Raw genomic sequence first — 19844 nt, 5'->3', positions numbered from 1 at the left:
AGCATTCCTAAAATGCATGCCGTATCTAAGACCAGTTATATGATTTGCGGGGTGTAGTGCAAAATGAAGATGCAGGGCCCCTTGTTCATAAATTATTAAAAATTTCTAAACAGCAACAGCAGAGTATTAAACCCAACTCAGCTCTTCTAAGTATGAGACTTAAGTGACGGCACAGGTCACATGCCCAGGAAGTAGGCTTTGCCTTCATCTTTGACACTGTTATTTGGGAAAAGATTGAGGGGAGGCATGGGCCTGGGATGGTGGTATTTGTTTTCTTTCCCAACTCAAACTTAAACTTCCCTGTTGTGAGACTGGTGTATTCCAGATCATGCTGAATTGCATATGCTTGTTTACCACTTAAACTGCTGCTTAACTGGGTCTGAACTGAGAGCACCACCCTTATGCCCATCTTCTGCACAGCGGATCCCAGCGACTTGAAGCACTTTTATCCATGCCAGAATTCTGAGATTGGAGCGTTTGTCACTTTGTGCATCCAGTAATGGCTGAAAAAAGTTTGTTTTGCTTTATGTGATTAAACTGAATACTTGGCTTGATGCACATGCAAATACATGTGCATTTATTCTAATATAATACATATATATATTCAAATGCACGGGATTTTTTCATACATGAATGTGCGTAACAGAATTGAGTTTATGGCATTCCAAGAAACAGATGAACAATGATGGAAGACAGCCATTTTTTTTTAAATGAAGAATTGATGCATTTTTAAAGGAAAAAAATCAGGAAGCGGCTCTAACAAAGTCTGCAGCATTCACAGCATGACAAACAAATTAGAAAACAGCAGATGCAGCACAAATTAAGATGTATTTAGCACAGCAGCCCATCAGATGTGTGAACGTCTTTTGTAACTCAGCTCTGCAAGGTTGATGTATCGCACTTTAGACAGCTGATAATGAACCCTCCTAGCAATTAGAAGTGGAAATACCAAGGAGTCAAAATTGTGCTGTTCCCAGTGGGCCAAAAAAGGAAAAAAAAAAAAAAAACCTGTGTGAAATTTACTTCTTTATGTGCTTGCAAAACAAAGAGAATGTTTCAATTTATATACTGGTGTGTTTGAATTCTCCTGCCTTTTAAAAATTCCTACTTCATTTTAATTACCATCTGATTCTAAAGTGTCATTAAATAAGTATGAATCCTGTTGCAGTCAAACACGTTTTATGGCCAACACAATGTCTCTCCTTTATGGGATGCATTATTTAGTAATCTTACATTAAGACAATAACTTCAATCATTGTGCCTTCAAATGGCAATAAGCATGGTAATAGCTTTGCTGAGCTCCTTCCTGACTTTTCTATCATTGTGTTTTCCCTTTAATATTAGAGCATTGCTTTTATTTCTATGCAGAGAGTGTGTTTTCCCCAATTTCTGTTTTCTGAGAGTGGAAGCACTTTTGCAGTAGGGAACAAAGCATCAAAGTCCATTTAATAGGCCAAATTCTATCCCAATCCAGTGTCAGGCTAAACATGCACTGCTAATGTTTGCTTTTTTTCCCATCAATATTTGATTTAAGCAAGCATATCATTTCCTAGGAGGAAGAGGTGCCTGGTAGTCACTCCTTAGTGCTAGCAACAAATAGTCCAGCATTTTGTCAAGTATGGATTTTGACAACCCTAGCTTGAAAGAAATCACTGGGGAATAAACCAAACAACACAAAGGTAACAGATAAGAAAAGGAAACCTAATTGGTGTACTCTGCCTAGGAAAGAGAGGTCTGATAGGTGATTTAAAACGTAACCCTCTTATGTGAATAACCTCAGATGATTCTGATGTTCATGATCTTAGCTAAATTAGCATCACAGTTACAATTTCCTTTTGAGTCTGTTTGCTGCTATTATGTTGTTGAAATCTGTATTCTTAATCTCTGACCTCCAAAGAGCAAACTCCCAGGGTCAATTCTAAGTTAAATTTAGAGGAAAGTAAGGCTCAACTGAAACATACACTCACATTTCTGTAAGGCTAATACAAATGTCCAAGTGCATATGTGCTGATCCGTCATATTGTGAACACAAAGGATGGAATTTAGTTCTCAAGGTGGCAGCCTTTCTGAGCTACCCAGAGACGTGTCCAAATGGCATTGCCCTGGGTTCTGGTCATAACAGGGAAACATTCACAACGTCCAGAGCCCTTCATGTCCCACGGATAAAGGAGGAGGCTGTCCTCACAGTCCCTGCAGCAGGAACCCACTTGGGTGGCACCAATCTTGACTTCCAAATGGAACAGTTCATTTACAAAAGGAAAAGTGATAGCATCTACATCATAAAGCTTCAGAGGACCTGGGAGAAGCTCTTGCTGCAGGCTGGTGCCACTACTGCTATTCAAAACCTGGATGGTGTCATGCCATATCCTCCATCTGTGCTGAAGTCTGTGCTGCCTCTGGAGCTGCTCCTATTGCTGGCGCTCCACTCCCAGAACCTTCACTAACCAGCTCCAGGCAGCCTCCCAGGAGCCCCGACCAACTTCCGGTGGTTACTGATCCCAGGACCGACCACCAGCTTTTCACAGGTTATGTTAACCTGCCTACCATCACTCTGGGTAAAGCAGACTCTCCTCTGCGCGGTGTGGACATTGCCATCCCGCGCAAGGGAAGGGACGTCCCTCAGCGGATGTGACGTGCTGGAGGCCGGCCGGGAAGTTCGACGCCTGCGCGGCTCCATCTCCCGTGAGCACTTGCGGGAGGTCGCAGCTTTTCTACGTCTATAGAGACCCTGAAGAGATGGAAAAGGGTGAGCAGGTCGCTCCTGAAAAAGTGTTGGCCCTGGAGGAAATTCAGGGCATATGAACTGCTCCCACTCTCGAATTTACGGCTCCTCAACCCGCGGTGGCAGACCGGCCTGAAGGCACAGGTGCCCTCGCAGCCTATTCATCATTTCTTGCTGAACAGGAGCCCAGCCCGCCTCGGAGGAGACTTGGGCAGTGGCTCCCACTGCTCAGGCCACTGAATGGGTAGGAATGACCACTGAGTGGTCATAAGCTGTTCTTCCTTAGGCTCTTAAACAGAAAATGAAGCAGAGACTATTAGAAATCATGTGACAGAGTCCAGAGGGCATGAACTAGCAGGGTGGAGAACGGAATAGGCCTGCAGCTATTTGATTGATTTGTTTGTGGATTTTTTTCCCGTGTTTAAAAGTTAATGCAACAATTTTAAAATCAGCAAATTTTCATGCAGAAATTTGGATTTTAGCTTTTTTGTTACTTCAGCTAGCAAAGGGCTTGTATTCGCACATGGTCACAATTGGGGGACTCTCTGCCTTCACATGGGCTGGCACTCTCCAAGTTTCCAGTCCCCCACCTCCGCTGCCTCTTCCACTGAGCCTGTGTGTTAGTTACTATTCATCATGCTGCTTGCGCTGTTGTTTTCTCAGGCCCCAAAACTTTTCTTACTCAACTGATTTTCTTATTTATGTTACCTGTCCAGCCCTTATAAACATTTATGTTTATGGCCCCAACTGTTCTTAGTATCCTCATTTATGAAATCAGAGGGATGAATTAGGAGATATATTTTTCAAATCTAACATCCTATGATTTTGTTTTCTATTAATATTTATACAAAACTTGAGGGGAAAATAGATTCATTAGAATAAGGAGACATTTAGGGTAGTCATGAGAAAGAAGTGCTAGAATAAAATGTGAAAGAAACATTGTATTTTTTTCCTGCTGGCTATTTTGAACTCTTTATCCTTAAAGAATGATAATCCCTTACATCTGTGCAATGCCATAGTACTTGTGAAAGTGCTGTCATATAAAAGAACCTCTTTGAGCTCATTTTATGAGGCTCTTTTTTAGAAAAGACATGGATGAAAGGTGATAGATAATCCCATCTAGGATGAACTCCTTTCTGGGTGTGGGGGGTAAATTAATTGCTTTATCATGGTTTCTTCTGGCTGTGTAATTCCATTTTTCATCAAGGCTATGACCTTTCCTAAAAGAGAAGTTATTACACTGAGAAGGAGTGAAGCTGTTAGAACCTGTTTGCTCCTTAGGAAGATGGTTTAACCCAGGTTTCCCCTTTTATACTGATTTATGAGGCAGGTGGTACTAAGCAGTCTCCAAGCTTATTACAACTATTTTCATTTTAGTATTGTGAATCTAAAACAAACAACGATGTTTAGAAATAGCTGGAGAGACTTGGGTAATTTCTAAGTCAGTCTCCAGTTATGTACTGTCATGTGTGTAGAAGTCATCAGCAGATTTCTCTTTTCTCCATTTCCACCTTAGCTGGGATTTGCATGGAGAACAATGTTGGGATGAGTATCCAAACCTGTAAGGATAATGTGGTGCCTGAAAAAGACCTCTGGCCACAGATTTCAGCAGCCAGGGTCCTGGGCTTGCCACTTACCCTTTGTGTGAACTTGACTCATCTATGAAAGAGGAGTGTTACTTCAGCAAAACCTGGCTTCCCCTCTGAGCCAGACACATGGACCCCTGAATGGCTTCCATTACCCCTCCCACAACTTCCCACTACTCATTCTCAAAACTGGTGAAGACAATAAGTGTTGTAAAGCTTCGCTGAGGGAGAAGTGTTTTTGTTCACAATTACTAAAAACTTTTTCAGAGACAATATTTAATCATATTTGAGCTTCAGAAAGTTGCTTATATCAGATGGTGGTGGGTACAGTTAGATTCAAGGGTAATCTGAACACAGCAGTGAGGTAGTATATTTTCAGCTCCCTTTCCCTCTTCGCATCTTCCCCTCCAGTAGTGCTTATATCTGTAACAGTCCAAAGTTCTTTGATCACCCAGATCTCACAACTATGCCTATTGAACTAGGATCTTCTCCTCCAGATCCTAGCCCATTTGCTCATTCCACCAAAATTGGGATGTCCTGGTTTAGTGAAGCCTGTGTTCCTAAACCGGTACAGCAGTTTACATGTAGCTGTTAAGGCAAACAGTGACTTAAGATCGTGTCTGTCTGTTTCCTTTGCTTTCTAATCAGGGACATTCACAACCACAATCCACAAACACATTATTGTTATTAAGGGGAGAATTACAAATACCAAATGGTTGAATAGGGGGCAGAGTCAGCAGTCTTTCCAAGAATCAGCAAAAGGCTGATGAAAGGATAAGACTATAGGATAGCCCAGAACACTGTAGTATTAATGACATTCAAAAATTATCTTCTCACAGGTGCAGTCTTCTGGAGAGGGACTTTTTCATAGGAAAACTCCAGGTTTCTTCTTTGATTGTGTGTGCATAATACCAGCATTAGAAAATTTTATTATTAGTAAAAGTTTTGACTTCTTTTGGAAAATTCTGTACCTGATTTTTGGGGATGAAGGAGAAGGCAATCATTGCAGGACTGACTTTATAATGATAGACTGTAATGTACTGAGCCTCATCATGTTAAATGTTAGAAAAGAAACTCAGTGATTGATGCCGAAATTCAGCCTCTGTACACGGGTTCCAGATTGAATCTCGGAGACAGAGTTATGCGTGAAGTAGAAGAGAATAGCTTTACTCTTTATTCTGCTGTGGCAAAGGGGGCCACAGAAGGCTAATGCCCTCAAAACTGTGTCCTGACCTGGAGGGGTTTTATTGTAATGGTGCAAAGAGGAAGGCATGATCAGCTCATGGACATTCTTCTGATTGGTTGGTGGTGAGGTAATTGGGAGTCAGCATCATCAACCTTCTGGTTCCAACCAGTCTGGGGTCTGTGTACCTGTGGGTGACATACAGTTAATTTCTTTCACCTGGTGGGGGTTTTAGTATCTGCAAAACAGTTCAAAGTTATTGTTATGTATATTCGTTGAGGGGGAACCAGGACCCTGCCCTAAGGCTGCACTATTGTTTCTTGACTGCTCTTCCTTTGTCTCTACATCCCCTCCCTTCCCTGATTAGCAACTGTTTGAACTGGCCCTTTGGAACTCAGGGAAGGTCATGGAGGCTGAATGAAGCCTATTTCCTACGAACAAGAAACAGGGGACAAAGAAAAGCTTTGTGCCCAGGAGCCCCACAGGGTCCTGCTCTGTTCCATGATGATGACAGGACAGTCACCATTACTAAACACTGGAAAAGAAAGTATGGCTGGTTGTGTGGTTTAGGAGCACATTTTTAGAGTAAATTTATTGTAAGATGAGCAAAATTTGCCCTGTTAAAAGCTGGTTATATTCTGAACCTTATTTAACATCCAAACTGTAGTATTTGACCTTCATTTTCACGATGTGTAATATTAGTAGTTATTAATGGTTATCATTTGATATGATAGTTCTAAAATTAGACCAGATAGCCCACCAAAGTACTCATCACCTTTAATAGGAAATGAGGAGGATTCTCTGGGCAACGAGGTACATTCTTAGGCTCCTAAAAAGGGAATTAATCCAATTGTTTTGTTGTTGCTTTGCTGTTGTTGTTTTGCTTAATTTTAGGTGTTTCCTTTCTACCCACATCACATCTTTGACTTATTGTCTACCAGTATGTAATGTCCAATAAAAGGAAACATAAAATACTGTTGCATTTTATTTAAGGAAAAAGACCCTTTAGACATGAAATCTTTTCCAGATAAAGGCCAAATATTACTGTTTCTTTGTTGAACTAGATAGTTTTCTGTTTCATGTTCAGTTCATTCTGCACTTTTATCTTTGTGTTCTCTACAACCTCTTAGCTAGCACAGGTTTTGATATGTATTGTGCAAATATAAAAGTTCACTGCCAAGTTGAATAGACAAACTGATAACCAAACAATGGCATTGATAGAGCAGACTTGCTGGTAACAATGCTGTAACATGCCTGCTCTTAGAAAGGCTAGGTTAATTAAACATGGGGGTTTAGGACTTTATTTAGTCTTTTTGCATTATGTCCATTAAAAAAAATGATTTTTTTTCTTGCATGTCTAAAGATGGATCGATTATAATAATAATTTCTAACATTTGCATACGTTTTTAAAGTTTATATCATTTTTACGTAAATTATTTCTTTTAGTCATCACCACAGTCCTATAAGTTGAATATTATTGTCTCCATTTTGTGGGTGAAAATCTGAGACTCAGGAATATTATGTCATTTCAATAACATCAAATATCCAGTAACTGATGAATCTAATACTTGAACATTGTCTTCTAACTCCTAGCTTGGCAACTGGGAGACTAATTTCTTGTAGTTCTTTCCATTACATGTCTGTTAGTGCTATTTTTCTTCTGTTGAAACCTTGGTTTTCTTATATTTTCTTCTCTGTTGCCTGAAAAGAATCCTGAAATATTGTGTGTTCTTTTTTTTCCCATTTCCTCTTCCAAAATTGCTCTTTCCATGCTTGGCAAAAGAGACATAATTCCTATCCATCCTGAATCTTACTACTTTCTCTTGCCATGGGATGCAAGCCTTCCATCAGCCCCTAACAGATACTTCATAAATGCATTCTTTTGAGAAAACTATTTATAACAGCAAAACAAGGAGATATCCTAATGGATTGTTGAAGGGGGTGGGACCTTATTTCATCCATATAATAAACTCAAGTCCGAGAACTATTGCTGACTGTATACCCTCTGAAGAAACATGTGGAAGAATTTCCATGTCGAGAATTTTTTCACATTGAAATGGGAAATCTGCGATGCCTATTCTCTGATATTTATCCCTTCCTGATTGAAAGGTGCTATTGAGGGCCTTAAATCCCACGTACCACAGGCTGCTCAGCCCAGGACTGAGCAAGCTCCCATGGCAGTGAATGAGGCTTCCAGGCAGAGAATTTCAGAGACACACTGCTTCAGGGTGGAAGTTGTCTGTGTGCTGGGAGCTGTCTGATGTTTCTCCAGGTAAACTCATAGGTGGGCTGAAGCAATGTGTAGCAGTGTATGTGTGCACATGTGAGTGTGTGTGTTTGTTCATTCAGATTTGAGTGAGATTTTGATGGATGACATTATATATTAAGATGACATTATGGAATAGAGACTAGATTCAGAAATTCCAAGATCCTGCCTTGGCCAATTTACCCTCATCACAGAGTTTCCTGAAAGAGGTATAAAGGAGAGCTGTAAATGACGAATATAGTGTTGCTTTATTATTAGATGAAAGCCTGTTACCTCAGTGCAGAACTCTCTGGAAAATTGGGCTGGAGCTCATGACTTTAGCTTAAATTCTAAGTGGGGCCTCTTTCTTACCTTATACCAAAATTCTACTACTTTATGGTTATAGGACTTGAAAGGATGATTATGTATAATTGAGGATAATTATAGTATATATATATATATATATATATATATACACACACACATAAATTCATTGCAAGGAGTAGGTTTACATGATTAGGGGCTGCAATCATGTAAACCTACTCCTTGCAATAAATTTTTTTCTTATGTTCTGAAAAGAAAGTATTAGTGGAAGCCATATAGTTACACTTGACTTTTACTCTAAGCCTATCCAACTGTAAGTGTGGTTCTATTGGTGGCATGGAATTGACCTGGTTAGACTGGTATTATTTCCTTTATGAAAGAACTGAGTTGTGGTGTACAATTCTGATACCAATTCTGACTTGTGTGGTGGTTTTACTTCCTCACCAGCAAGCAATTCTCAGACCCTATCTACCTGGAGATAGTGTCAAATCTTATAGGTTAAGGGTTCAGCCCTACAAGAGTGCCTCTCCCTGCAACTTCAGATGCCAATTGCAAGTACGGGTTGCTCCTGTGCTTCTGACCTACTGGCTGTTGATTGGAGCCTCCAACAACCCCCTCCTTGGGTTCGATTAATCTGCTGGAGTAACTCACAAAAATCAGAGAAACATTTTACTTACCAGATTACTGGTTTACTATAAAAGGATATAACTCAGGAATAGCCAGATAGAAGAGATTCAGAGGACAAGATGAGGCGAAAGGATGAGGAGCTTCTATGATGTCTGAGTTTGCCACTCTTCCAGCACATCCACGTGTTCACCAGGCAGCTCTGCAGTCCCCATCCTTTTGGGTTTTTATGGAGGTTTCATTACATAGGCATGACTGATGTAACTCATTGGCCATTGGGTATTGATTCAACTTGTAGCCCCCTTCCCTCCCTGGAGGTCAGAGGTGGTGGCACTGAAAGTTCCATCCCTCAAGTCACATGTTTGGTTCTCCTGGGAACCAGCCCCCATCTTTAAATGCATCCTTAGGTGCATTTCAAAAGTCACTTTATTAACACAACGAAAGATGCTTTATCTCTCTAATCATTTAGGAGCTCTGTGCCAGGAGCTTGGACTAGGATGAAGATTCAATATATATTACTTATTACAAATTACAATATCACAGGTGGTTAGAGGAGTGTTTCCCTACTTGCCTTCCCCAGGGCTCTGTGTGTGAATGTGTGTATGTTTGTGTGTGTGTATGTATTTTAAGCAGTTAGGCTGAAAAGTCATACCCATTTGAAACTAGATATATATCTGGTCCCTGCTCTTCACAGTAGGGTATCAGAAAGTCCTTCATCTCCCTCTATGTAATTACTTCTCAAGGTACATAGTTCTTACACGGTTGTCTGGGATCAGTGATGAGTTGGGCAGTTCTGGCTTGCAAAGAATGTTTGTCTGCTATTGTACAATAAAATCTCTAATGGGTCTTATTAAGGCATCCATTAAGTTAACTGCAAAGTTACATTAAATTTTGATTATTTTCTTTCTTTTTATTCTGCTTTACACCTGTGTTGTCTAACCTACTGTATTCAAACAGGTTATACAATGAACAATTCACAATTCTGCATTCCTCATTAATTGCATCAATTCAAAAAGGGCCCCAAATTTAAACAAGATGAGTATATTTTCTGTTAATAATTTTTCATAAAAATAGTAAAGCCCACAAATTATATCATTCATCTTGTAGAAATTAAGTGTTTAGTACAGTTCAAGTCTGAAAATATTCCCTACCAATAGAGGACACTCATACGTGTGCCTAATTCATGACTCAATTCCTTCTTCAGCAGTTGTGTCCTGAGCTGTCCTCCCTCCACTGGATCTAGTATAGATATTTCATGATCTCCAGAATTGGATTCATCCATCATTGAGTCCATAGTTTCTAAATTTTCAAAATCTAGGAAGATACATAATATCTTATCACTGGCCTAACATCCCTAAAGTTTACAACACACAGATCCTGAGCCATCATAGCAGTTATGTCAAATAAAGAATGATATTCAGGGGCTTCCCTGGTGGTGCAGTGGTTGAGAGTCTGCCTGCTGATGCGGGGGACGCGGGTTTGTGCCCCGGTCCAGGAAGATCCCACATGCCGCGGAGCGGCTGGGCCCGTGAGCCGTGGCGTCCGGAGCCTGTGCTCCGCAGTGGGAGAGGCCGCAGCAGTGAGAGGCCCGCGTACTGGAAAAAAAAAAAAGAATGATATTCTAAAACTCAGTGTGTTTTATAGACCCTCATTGTAATTTCCAACCATAAGCAACGCATGAGTCTAAGGGGTATTGTGAAAAAGAGGAACTCTGTCATCAGGCATTTATGGAGAAATTGTGTTTCTCTGTTCCTGGTGGAGTGGGGGGTGGGGGAGGGGAGGGGGACGCTCATCCATAAATACGATCCCTGCTTTTCTCAGAAAATAGTATTGAAAACACACTTCTCTACTTTTGAGTTTTTCCTGAGGATCTTTTATACTCTTTAGTTGTCAACATTTTGAAAACCTCTTAAGAATTTTTTTCCCTGAGTTCTTGGAACTTCAATCAAAAAATAAAAGGAGAGATTAGGGAAAAGGACTCAGTGCCAAGAAGTGGTAGAACAATAAAAAAGAATTATAAAGCTTGCAAGACTGACATAAGAGAGTAATTACTAAGAAGAAAACCAGACTTTTTGAAATTAAAAACAAATGAATAACTAATCCATAGGTCAAATAGGGAATCATAATGGAAATAAAAAAATACATAAACCTGAATGACAAATACCAAAAGTGGTATTTGAGAACAGTTTATACTTTAATTGTTTACATTGGAAAAAAAGGCTAAAAATTAATGAGGTTAGTACTTCAGAGGTCAGAAAATAAAAAAGAATGAATTTAGAGAAAATAGAAGAGAAGATAATGAACAAAAATCAAATATCAATAAAATAGAAAACAAAATTATAATAAAGAGGATCAAAAAACTGTAAGTGACTTCTTGAAGAACCCATTAAAGTGATAAATCTCTGATAGTGTTGATCAACTTAAGGGAAAAAAAATGAATGAATGGATGGAATGAAAAAAAACTATATATTTGAATGGATAGTAAAAATGTAGAGAATTCTACAAGTGATTCTACTCCAAATAATTTGAAACAAACAATAAAACGCTAGAAGAATACTACATCAAGATTGACTTGAGAAATAGCAAGAATAAACCTATAACTATTAGGGAAATTTAATCTGAAGGTCAAAGTCATAAAAATATAAAAGCAAGCTTTGTGGGTGCCTTCTACCAAGCATTCAAGAGACATGATTAGCAGTATTACTGAAAATCTTCTAGAGTACAGATACAGAAAAAATAATCTTTAACTCATGCTATGAACCCAGTATACACTGTGATCAAACTAAGAATACCTATTTGAGAAAAATTAAAAGCCAAATTTAGTGATGAAGGTAGATGTAAATATCTGATAAAAGGAATAAATGTAACCAAATTGGTGAAATATTTGCACACTAAAAATTAGAAAACTTTGATGTAGGAATTTAAAAAGGACACAGATAAATGGAAAGACCTCCTGTGTTCATGGATTGGAAGAATTATGAATGTTAAAAAGCTCATATTACCCAATGAGATCTACAGATTCATTGTAACCTCTATCAAAACCCCAAAGGCATTCTTTCCAGAAATAGAAAAAAAAATCCTAAAATTCAAATGGAACTGCAGAATGCCCCAAATAGTCAAGGCAATCTTGAACGAGAAGAACAAAACTGGAGGTACCACACTTGCTGATTTCAAACTACACTTCTAGAGTAATCAAAACAGTATGGCATTGATATAAAACCAGATATATAAATCAATGGAACAGAATAGAGAGCCCATAAATAATAAATGTGTGATCAACTGACCTTTGACAACAGTGCCACAATAAGTCCAAAAAAATGGTGTTGGGAAAACTAGATATCCACATGAAGAAGAATGACATTGGATCCTATCTCATACTGTATTAAAAAATCAATTTAAAATGGATTAAAGACTTAAACATGAGATAGAAACTGTAAAACTCATAGAAGAAAACATAGGAAAAAGCTTCTTGACATTGGTCTGGACAGTGATTTTTTTTTTAATATGATCACAAAATCACAAGCAACGAAAGTAAAAATAGACACACAGGATTGCATCAAACTAAAAATCTTCTGAAACAACTGCAGAAGAAACAATAGAGTGAAAAAGCAACCTATGGAGTAGGAGAAAATATTTGCAAACCATGTATCTGATAAAGGGTTAATTATCCAACATACATAAGGAACTCATAAACTCAATAGAAAAAAAACCCCAACAAAACCCTGATGAAAAAGTAGACAAAAGACCTGAATACACATTTCTCAAAAGAAGACATACAAAAATCAACAGATATATGAAAAGGTAATCAGCATCCCTAATTATCAGGGGTATCCAAATCAAAACTACAATGAGATATAACCTCGCATCTGTTAGAGTGACTATTAGCAGAAGACAAGCGGTAACAAGTATTGATGAGGCTGTGTAGAAAAAGGAATCCTGATGCACTAATGGTGGGATTGTAAATTGGTATAGCTATCACAGAAAAAAGTATGGAGGTTCCTCAAAAAGTTAAAAATAGAACTACCATATGATCCAGCAATCCCACTTCTGGGTATATATCCAAAGGAAATGAAAACAGGATATCAAAAAGATATCTGGACTCCCATGTTCATTGCAACGTTATTTTCAATAGCAAAGATGTGAAAACAACCTTAATATCTATTGATAGATGAATGGATCAAGAAAATGTGACACACACACACACACACACACACACACACACACACACACACACAATGGAATATTATTCACCATAACAAAATTCTGCTGTTTGTGGCAACATGCATGATCCTGGAGGACATTATGCTAGGTGAAATAAGCCAGACACAGAAAGTTAAGTAATACATGACCTCACTTATATGTGGAGTCACAGAAGTGCTTTCATAGACACACAGAGTAGGTTGCCAAGGGTTGAGGGGAAGGGAAAATGAGGAGATATTGACCAAAGGCTACAAAGTTTCAGTTATGTAAGATGAATAAGTTCTGGAGCTCTAAAGTATAGCATGGTGACTATAGGTAACAATAGTGTATTGTGTACTTGAAATTTGATAAGAGGGTAGATCCTAAGTATTTGCCCCCCGCCCAAGCTGCCCCACATAAATGGTAACTATGTGACATGATGAATATATTAATTAGCTTGATTATGCTGATCATTTTACAATGTATACTTGCATCAAAACATCAAGTTGTATACCTTAAATATATACAATTTCTATTTGTCAATTATATCTCTTAAAGCTGAAAAGAAAAAAAATTGTGTACATAATTTGGGCTATACTTTTCCAGGAAGTTCTTATATATTATTACATAATATTATGTCTATGTATGTTTACTCCACTAATCTGTGAGTGAACTTGTTGGCAAAGAATATAAACTACTCATCTTTGTATGAGTAAATTACTCAGCATGTAGATGCTCAATAAATGTTTGGTTGAATTCATGTATGAATACTGGGGTAACTTTGAGATTGCCAAGTATGATTATTTTTAAGATTCCTAGATTATATAAATCACACATCCAAACTTTTATCATAAAAAGCCCAGTAAGTTTACTCGGGGTTTCCATTTCCTAGCTACTGAAATGAAAAAGAATTTGCTCCTTGGAGAATAATAATGCATTGTACAATTAGTGTAACTAATGAATGTTGCATTGAAAAGTTAAGTTACAGAACGAAGCACTTAATGAGAATTTAGGTATTGGAACTAAGGAAAAGGAGAATTAGGCATAGTCAGTAAGAAGGAAATCATAAATCTCTTAGGATGAAACATTATAATTTATTATTTATGAACCGTTCACTTGGGAAACAGGAACTAATAAGTGGTATGTATGTTATAAAGTGATTAGCATGCTGCTAGCTATGCCACTAGCAGACAGTAACTCATCAGTAATATGCATGTTATAAAGTGATTAGAATGCTGCTACCTATGCCATTAGCAAGCTGCTTAGCTTTGTGCCAATTATTTAATCTCTTTGGACCTTAGGTTCCACCTCTGAGCATTAAATATGTTGGCCCTACAACAGCTTAGGTCCCACCTGTTATTATATGTCATGGTTACTTTTGATATATTCTTTTCCCACATATTAGAAAAACAGGTAGTCCACTCAGTTTCAATGACCCAGCAATCCAGAAAAACATCAGTTTTATATATATATTGGAAGTGACATCTGCAAATTGAATACACCCCAATAATTTAGATATAAAATTTATGGAGATGAGATGTCTTTAAGGGTAATGATATTTAATCATAATTCCAGACAGTTTCGTGACAAGGACATTGAAACACAAATAATGTGAATGCAGTACTTCCGACAGGAATTGCTTGTTTCCTGAATGTGCATTCCAGCACATGGAGAGATAAGGCAGAGGAGCACACTGGAGTTCAAAGAATTTTATTTTTTTATTTTTTTCATTCATTATAGGCTTAAAAATTTTTTTTTCTGTTTTCTTTTTTAAATTTTTATTTTATATTGGAATATAGTTGATCAACAATGTTGTGCTAGTTTCAGGTGCACAGCAAAGTGACTCAGCGATACATATACATGCATTTAAATTGCAGAGTTTGTGAAGATTATCTAAAGCTATCTATAAATCAGAAGTGCTCCCCCTAGGGCAGTGTGGTACAGTAGATAGGTCTGAGTTCAGAATCAAATGGAAATGGGATTACAATTCATCTCTGCCATCAGCAGCTAAATTTATAGAATTTACTTAATTTCCCTGTATCTTAATTTCTTCATCTATAAAATGGGGATCATGATACCTACATTACATGGTTTTATAATAATAAATAAAACACCTTAAGTAAAGTGTTTGGTACATAATACGTACTTTAAAAGGGTGTTTCGGCTTCAGTTTTATTTTTTTTCATTGATCTTAAAATCTACCTTGAAATCCACAGCACTGACAAGTGAAAACACATGAAATAACTCAAGAAATATTTACTCAGAGTCCTTTTCGCACCAGATAATTTTTTTGCATTTTATTTTATTTTTTATACAGCAGGTTCTTATTAGTTACCTATTTTATACATATTAGTGTATATATGTCAGTCCCAATTTCCCAATTCATCACACCACTCCCCCACTTTCCCCCCTTGGTGTCCATATGTTTGTTCTCCACATCTGTGTCTCTATTTCTGCCTTGCAAACCAGATGATTTTTTTAAATGCTAGAGATACAATGGCATCTCTAGACAGACATGATTCTTTCCTTCATGGAGTTTATTCTAGTAGGGGAGAAAGACAAAAAAAAGAAAAAGAAAAAAATATCACTGGAAGTTGTGATAACTACTCTGAAGGAAACAAATAGGAATTATGGGAAAATAGTGAAATATTGGGTAGTAGGGATCAGAAGAGAAATCTACTGTATTAAAAAACGAAAATGTATCAGTTTTAAGTTAAAAGTAATAAATTATTACACTAAATTCAGGAGGATATGCACGGATCAGCAAGATATTGTAGAGAAGCAGAGTAACTCAAGCAAATGAAGTCAATAGTGATTTTTATCAGAAGTTGAGCAACTGTTATCTAAGGTAGTTTCACTTTGGAAGAAGTCTGGGGCTGGATTTGGGAAAGAATTTAAGATCATCATGGTTGTAGTCTGGATTATAGGTAAAAAAGGTCTGTAGCAAGCCTGACCACTCCAGAACTTCTTGGATACTGAAGTTCTGCTATACCTTTCATGACTTGGTCAGGGTGAATAAGTTCTTTGTGAATCATGTTGCTTCCGCTATTATGTCTAATACTACTATTCTGCTAGGAAAATTTAGAGGGAGCAAGACAGTTAATTAAAAGTAAAACATCAGGGCTTCCCTGGTGGCGCAGTGGTTGAGAGTCCACTTGCTGATGCAGGGGTCCCGGGTTCGTGCCCCGGTCCGGGAAGATCCCACATGCCGCGGAGCGGCTGGGCCCATGAGCCATGGCCACTGAGCCTGCGTGTCGGGAGCCTGTGCTCCACAACGAGAGAGGCCACAGCAGTGAGAGGCCCATGTACCACAAAAAAAAAAAAAAAAAAAAAAAAAGTAAAACATCAGGTATAAGGAAGAATTAATATGTGAGGAGTAAATGGGGCTTCGAGGTAACTGTGGGCAAGGTAATTTACCAACCATGATTTCATTGAGAATAATAAAAAAATTTGTATAAAATCTTAAACAATATCTCCTTGAAAGCAGCAGAGAGCTACAAGGAAATGAAAAATTAAAGGAATAAGATCTTGGCAAAGAAAGAAACTGCAAGAGATGAGCCCAGTGTTTGACTTCTAAGACAAATTTAGAATTATAAAGGCAACATGTATATGTATGTCATTGAAGTATTGCCTATATTACCATGAGAGTCCAATGTCCTATCCTAAAGGATGATCAGTGATTGAATGGACAGACAAAATTCATAGTCATAGAATACTGTACAAAGCATACATAGAAATAAGTTAAACAGAACTACATTTATCAGCATGGGTGGATTTGCAAATCCAACATTGAATGAAAGTAGGAAGTCCAGTGAAATGCGTAGATGTATTTATTTTACAAGCATGCACAAGTAATTGTATATATTTTTGTGTATATACAAATGCTTAAGAAAAGTATAAATAGTTGTTTATTGCTTTGGAGTTATCTGGTAAGATCCCATGTTAAATCATTGCTGGAACTAAAAACATACTAGACAGAGTTACAGACTAACAAAGATAAAAAAGCCCACAAACTAAGAGCATACATAATACTACTCAAACTAGTAAGTTTTTTTACCTCTTAATGAACTAAGATCTCATTTGGAAATAATAGCTTACAAGAAAACCTGTCTTTTCATCTGGATGTAGATTTTTTACCCAAATATAATTTAATATATTTTGATGAATATGTAAGAGTAAAATAATGGAAGGAAGTTTAGAAGGGTACACTTTAATACATGGTGGAGATAGGGATGGGACAGATAACTTATCTGTTATCTTTTATAACAGATAAAAGAAATGCACACTCAAAAAATCTGAGATTATATCTTCTCTGATAATGATATTATGTCATCAGCTGGAGGGTATTTTTGATTGAAATCTGCATGTTTAGGGTCCATGAATACCTATAGGAAGAAGAACACACTTTTCAATTCAGAATGTTGTTCAAAGTCTTAGGGAAATGAAGAATAGAGTTTTCAAAGGGGAAGAAATAATCTACTCTGTCAAATCGGTTTTTCAAGGGAAATAAGTGAACTGAGTGTGAATAAGCAAGACAAGTCTTGGGCCTCTTTGCGATCTTCGGTTCTGGTGAAGTTCCTAAAACAATAATTTCAACTATTTGTTACCTGGGCACCTGTTAGTAAGCAAAATGTGTATTAAAATGTTTATAGGATTAATTGATCAATAATCAGTATAACTTTCAACTCTTAGAAATGTGTTGTAGTGCACACCTTAAGCAATGATTTAATCAGAGCTCCCAACGATGGAAAATATCACATACTCTCATATTTAGTCAAGGTGGTTTGTGTAATAGACAAGCTGTCTCCGGTAGTGGATAGATTGAAATTTTCATCCAGAGAGTATTTAATGTTTTCATTTAGTGTGCTTGCTTATCACCAGTGGTCTGCCCTGTAGCACACTTGTGTTCTTCTATGATCACCACAACTTGCATTTGTTTGTCTTACTCTGTTGTGCTCTTTGATTGCCAAAGCCTCTCTCCTCCTTCTTTTCTCAGCTCATATTCATTGTCAGGTAGTATATTATAGTACATGTGGTCATTCTTTTAGTGTCATATCAGCATTTCTTCTCCTGTTTCTCAGAGTTATTTATTATGGTGCCATTTTGTTCACTTCTTAAAATCTCTGATCATGTAAATAAATGCTCAGATGTGCATCGTGTTTCTAGGTTAATATAAGCTCTAAGAATCATGTAGAATAGAGTTACATCTTTTGCTCACTACATACATGCACTCAAAAAGAGAGTTGCTCACGTTACAGGAGACACTCAAGAACTGAGGCCAACTGAGGAAACAGCAGAGTCATGTTTTCTATCTAATGTTCACACCTGGGTATGTGTCAATGAGTAGAATGGTTGGGAATCAAACACACTATTTAATCGTCTTTGCTGTTTCTCTCTCATTAATTTGCGTTTCTGTCCTCCCCATCTCCTGGATGCATAAAAAAATGCACATATAGTGTCTACAAAGGGTGATTTACTGAAACAAAGTTATGAATTATTTTATACATTGAGTTAATTGTAACACAGCTAGATTTTAACTGTGAGATATAGAAATTTCAAGCTCATGTTTATATGGATGAAATGATAAAGCTCAGAGACATTGTAATTCTCAGTCATCTCTGCCTGTCAGCATTTATACATGAGTGTGTATACTTTTCATGTAATTTTCAGGGTTCTGACATTCACTATTTGATGTGATCATGTAGAAATGACTTCCAAATGAGTCTTGGAAAAACATAGATGAATTTTTTTTCTGTAGTAGTGTTGAATTGATGTTCTTTCTTTTTAAATATTTTGTAGAATTTGCCAGTAAAACAATATGGACCTGAAAATTTCTTTTCTTTTTTTTCTTTTTGGAGTTTTCTTTTTTAAACTTTATTGACTTTTTTTTTGGTAAGAACAATTAACATGAGATCTACATTCTTAATAAAGTTTAAGGATATGATACAGTATTGTTAACTATAGGTACAAAGTTGTAGAGTACATCTCCAGAGCTTATTCATCTTGTTTAACTGAAACTTTATGTCAATTAGTTAGTAACTCCCATTCCTCCCTCTCCCCATCCCCTGGAAACCACCATTCCACTCTTTGATTCTATTAATCTGTTTTCGATACCTCATATATGTGGAATCACGCAGTTTTGTTTTTCTTTGACTGGTTTACTTTCTTTTGTTTTTTTTAACATCTTTATAGGAGTATAATTGCTTTAAAATGTTGTGTTAGTTGCTGCTATATAACAAAGTGAATCTGCTATACATATACATATATTTCCATATCCCCTCCCTGTTGCATCTCCCTCCCACCCCTCTAGGGGGACACAAAGCACAGAGCTGATCTCCCTGTGTGATGCAGCTGTATCCCACTAGCTATCTATTTTACATTTGGTGGTGTATATATATCAGTGCTACTCCCTCACTTTGTCCCGGCTTACCCTTCCCCTCCCTGTGTCCTCAAGTTCATTCTCTATGTCTGTGTCATTATTCCTGTCCTGCCTCTAGGTTCAGCAGAACCTTTTTTTTTTTTTTTAGATTCCATATATATGTGTTAGCATCCAGTATTTGTTTTACTCTTTCTGACTTACTTCACTGTGTACGACAGACTCTAGATCTGTCCATCTCACTACAAATAACTCAATGTCCTTTCTTTTTATGGCTGAGTAATATTCCATTGTATATATGTGCCACATCTTCTTTACCCATTCATCTGTCGATGAACACTTAGGTTGCTTCCATGTCCTGGCTATTGTAAATAGTGCTGCAATAAACATTATGGTACATGTCTCTTTTTGAATTATGGTTTCATCAGGGTATATGCTCAGTAGTGGGATTGCTGGGTCATATGGTAGTTCTATTTTTAGTTTTTTAAGGAACCTCCATACTGTTCTCCATAGTAGCTGTATCAATTTACATTCCATCAACAGTGCAAGAGGGTTCTCTTTTCTCCACACCCTCTCCGGCATATAATGTTTATAGATTTTTTGAC

General features: G+C 37.4%; 1 protein-coding gene across 1 annotated transcript in view; it reads left to right on the top strand.

Moving 5' to 3' along the window:
• The first annotated feature begins 1773 nt into the window (after positions 1-1773).
• ZNF608 (zinc finger protein 608) overlaps positions 1774-19844 on the top strand; it is a 1156357-nt gene continuing 1138286 nt past the window's right edge. The window contains exon 1 of the mRNA XM_079918637.1: positions 1774-2966. The gene's annotated coding sequence lies outside the window, so the exon portion shown is untranslated. The remainder of the gene's footprint in view (positions 2967-19844) is intronic.

The sequence above is a fragment of the Stenella coeruleoalba genome (assembly GCF_951394435.1).
Source record: "Stenella coeruleoalba genome assembly, chromosome: 3".
In the NCBI taxonomy this organism is placed as follows: Eukaryota; Metazoa; Chordata; class Mammalia; order Artiodactyla; family Delphinidae; genus Stenella; species Stenella coeruleoalba.
Note: the sequence above shows the minus strand (reverse complement) of the source record. Positions and strands in the feature narration are given on the sequence as shown.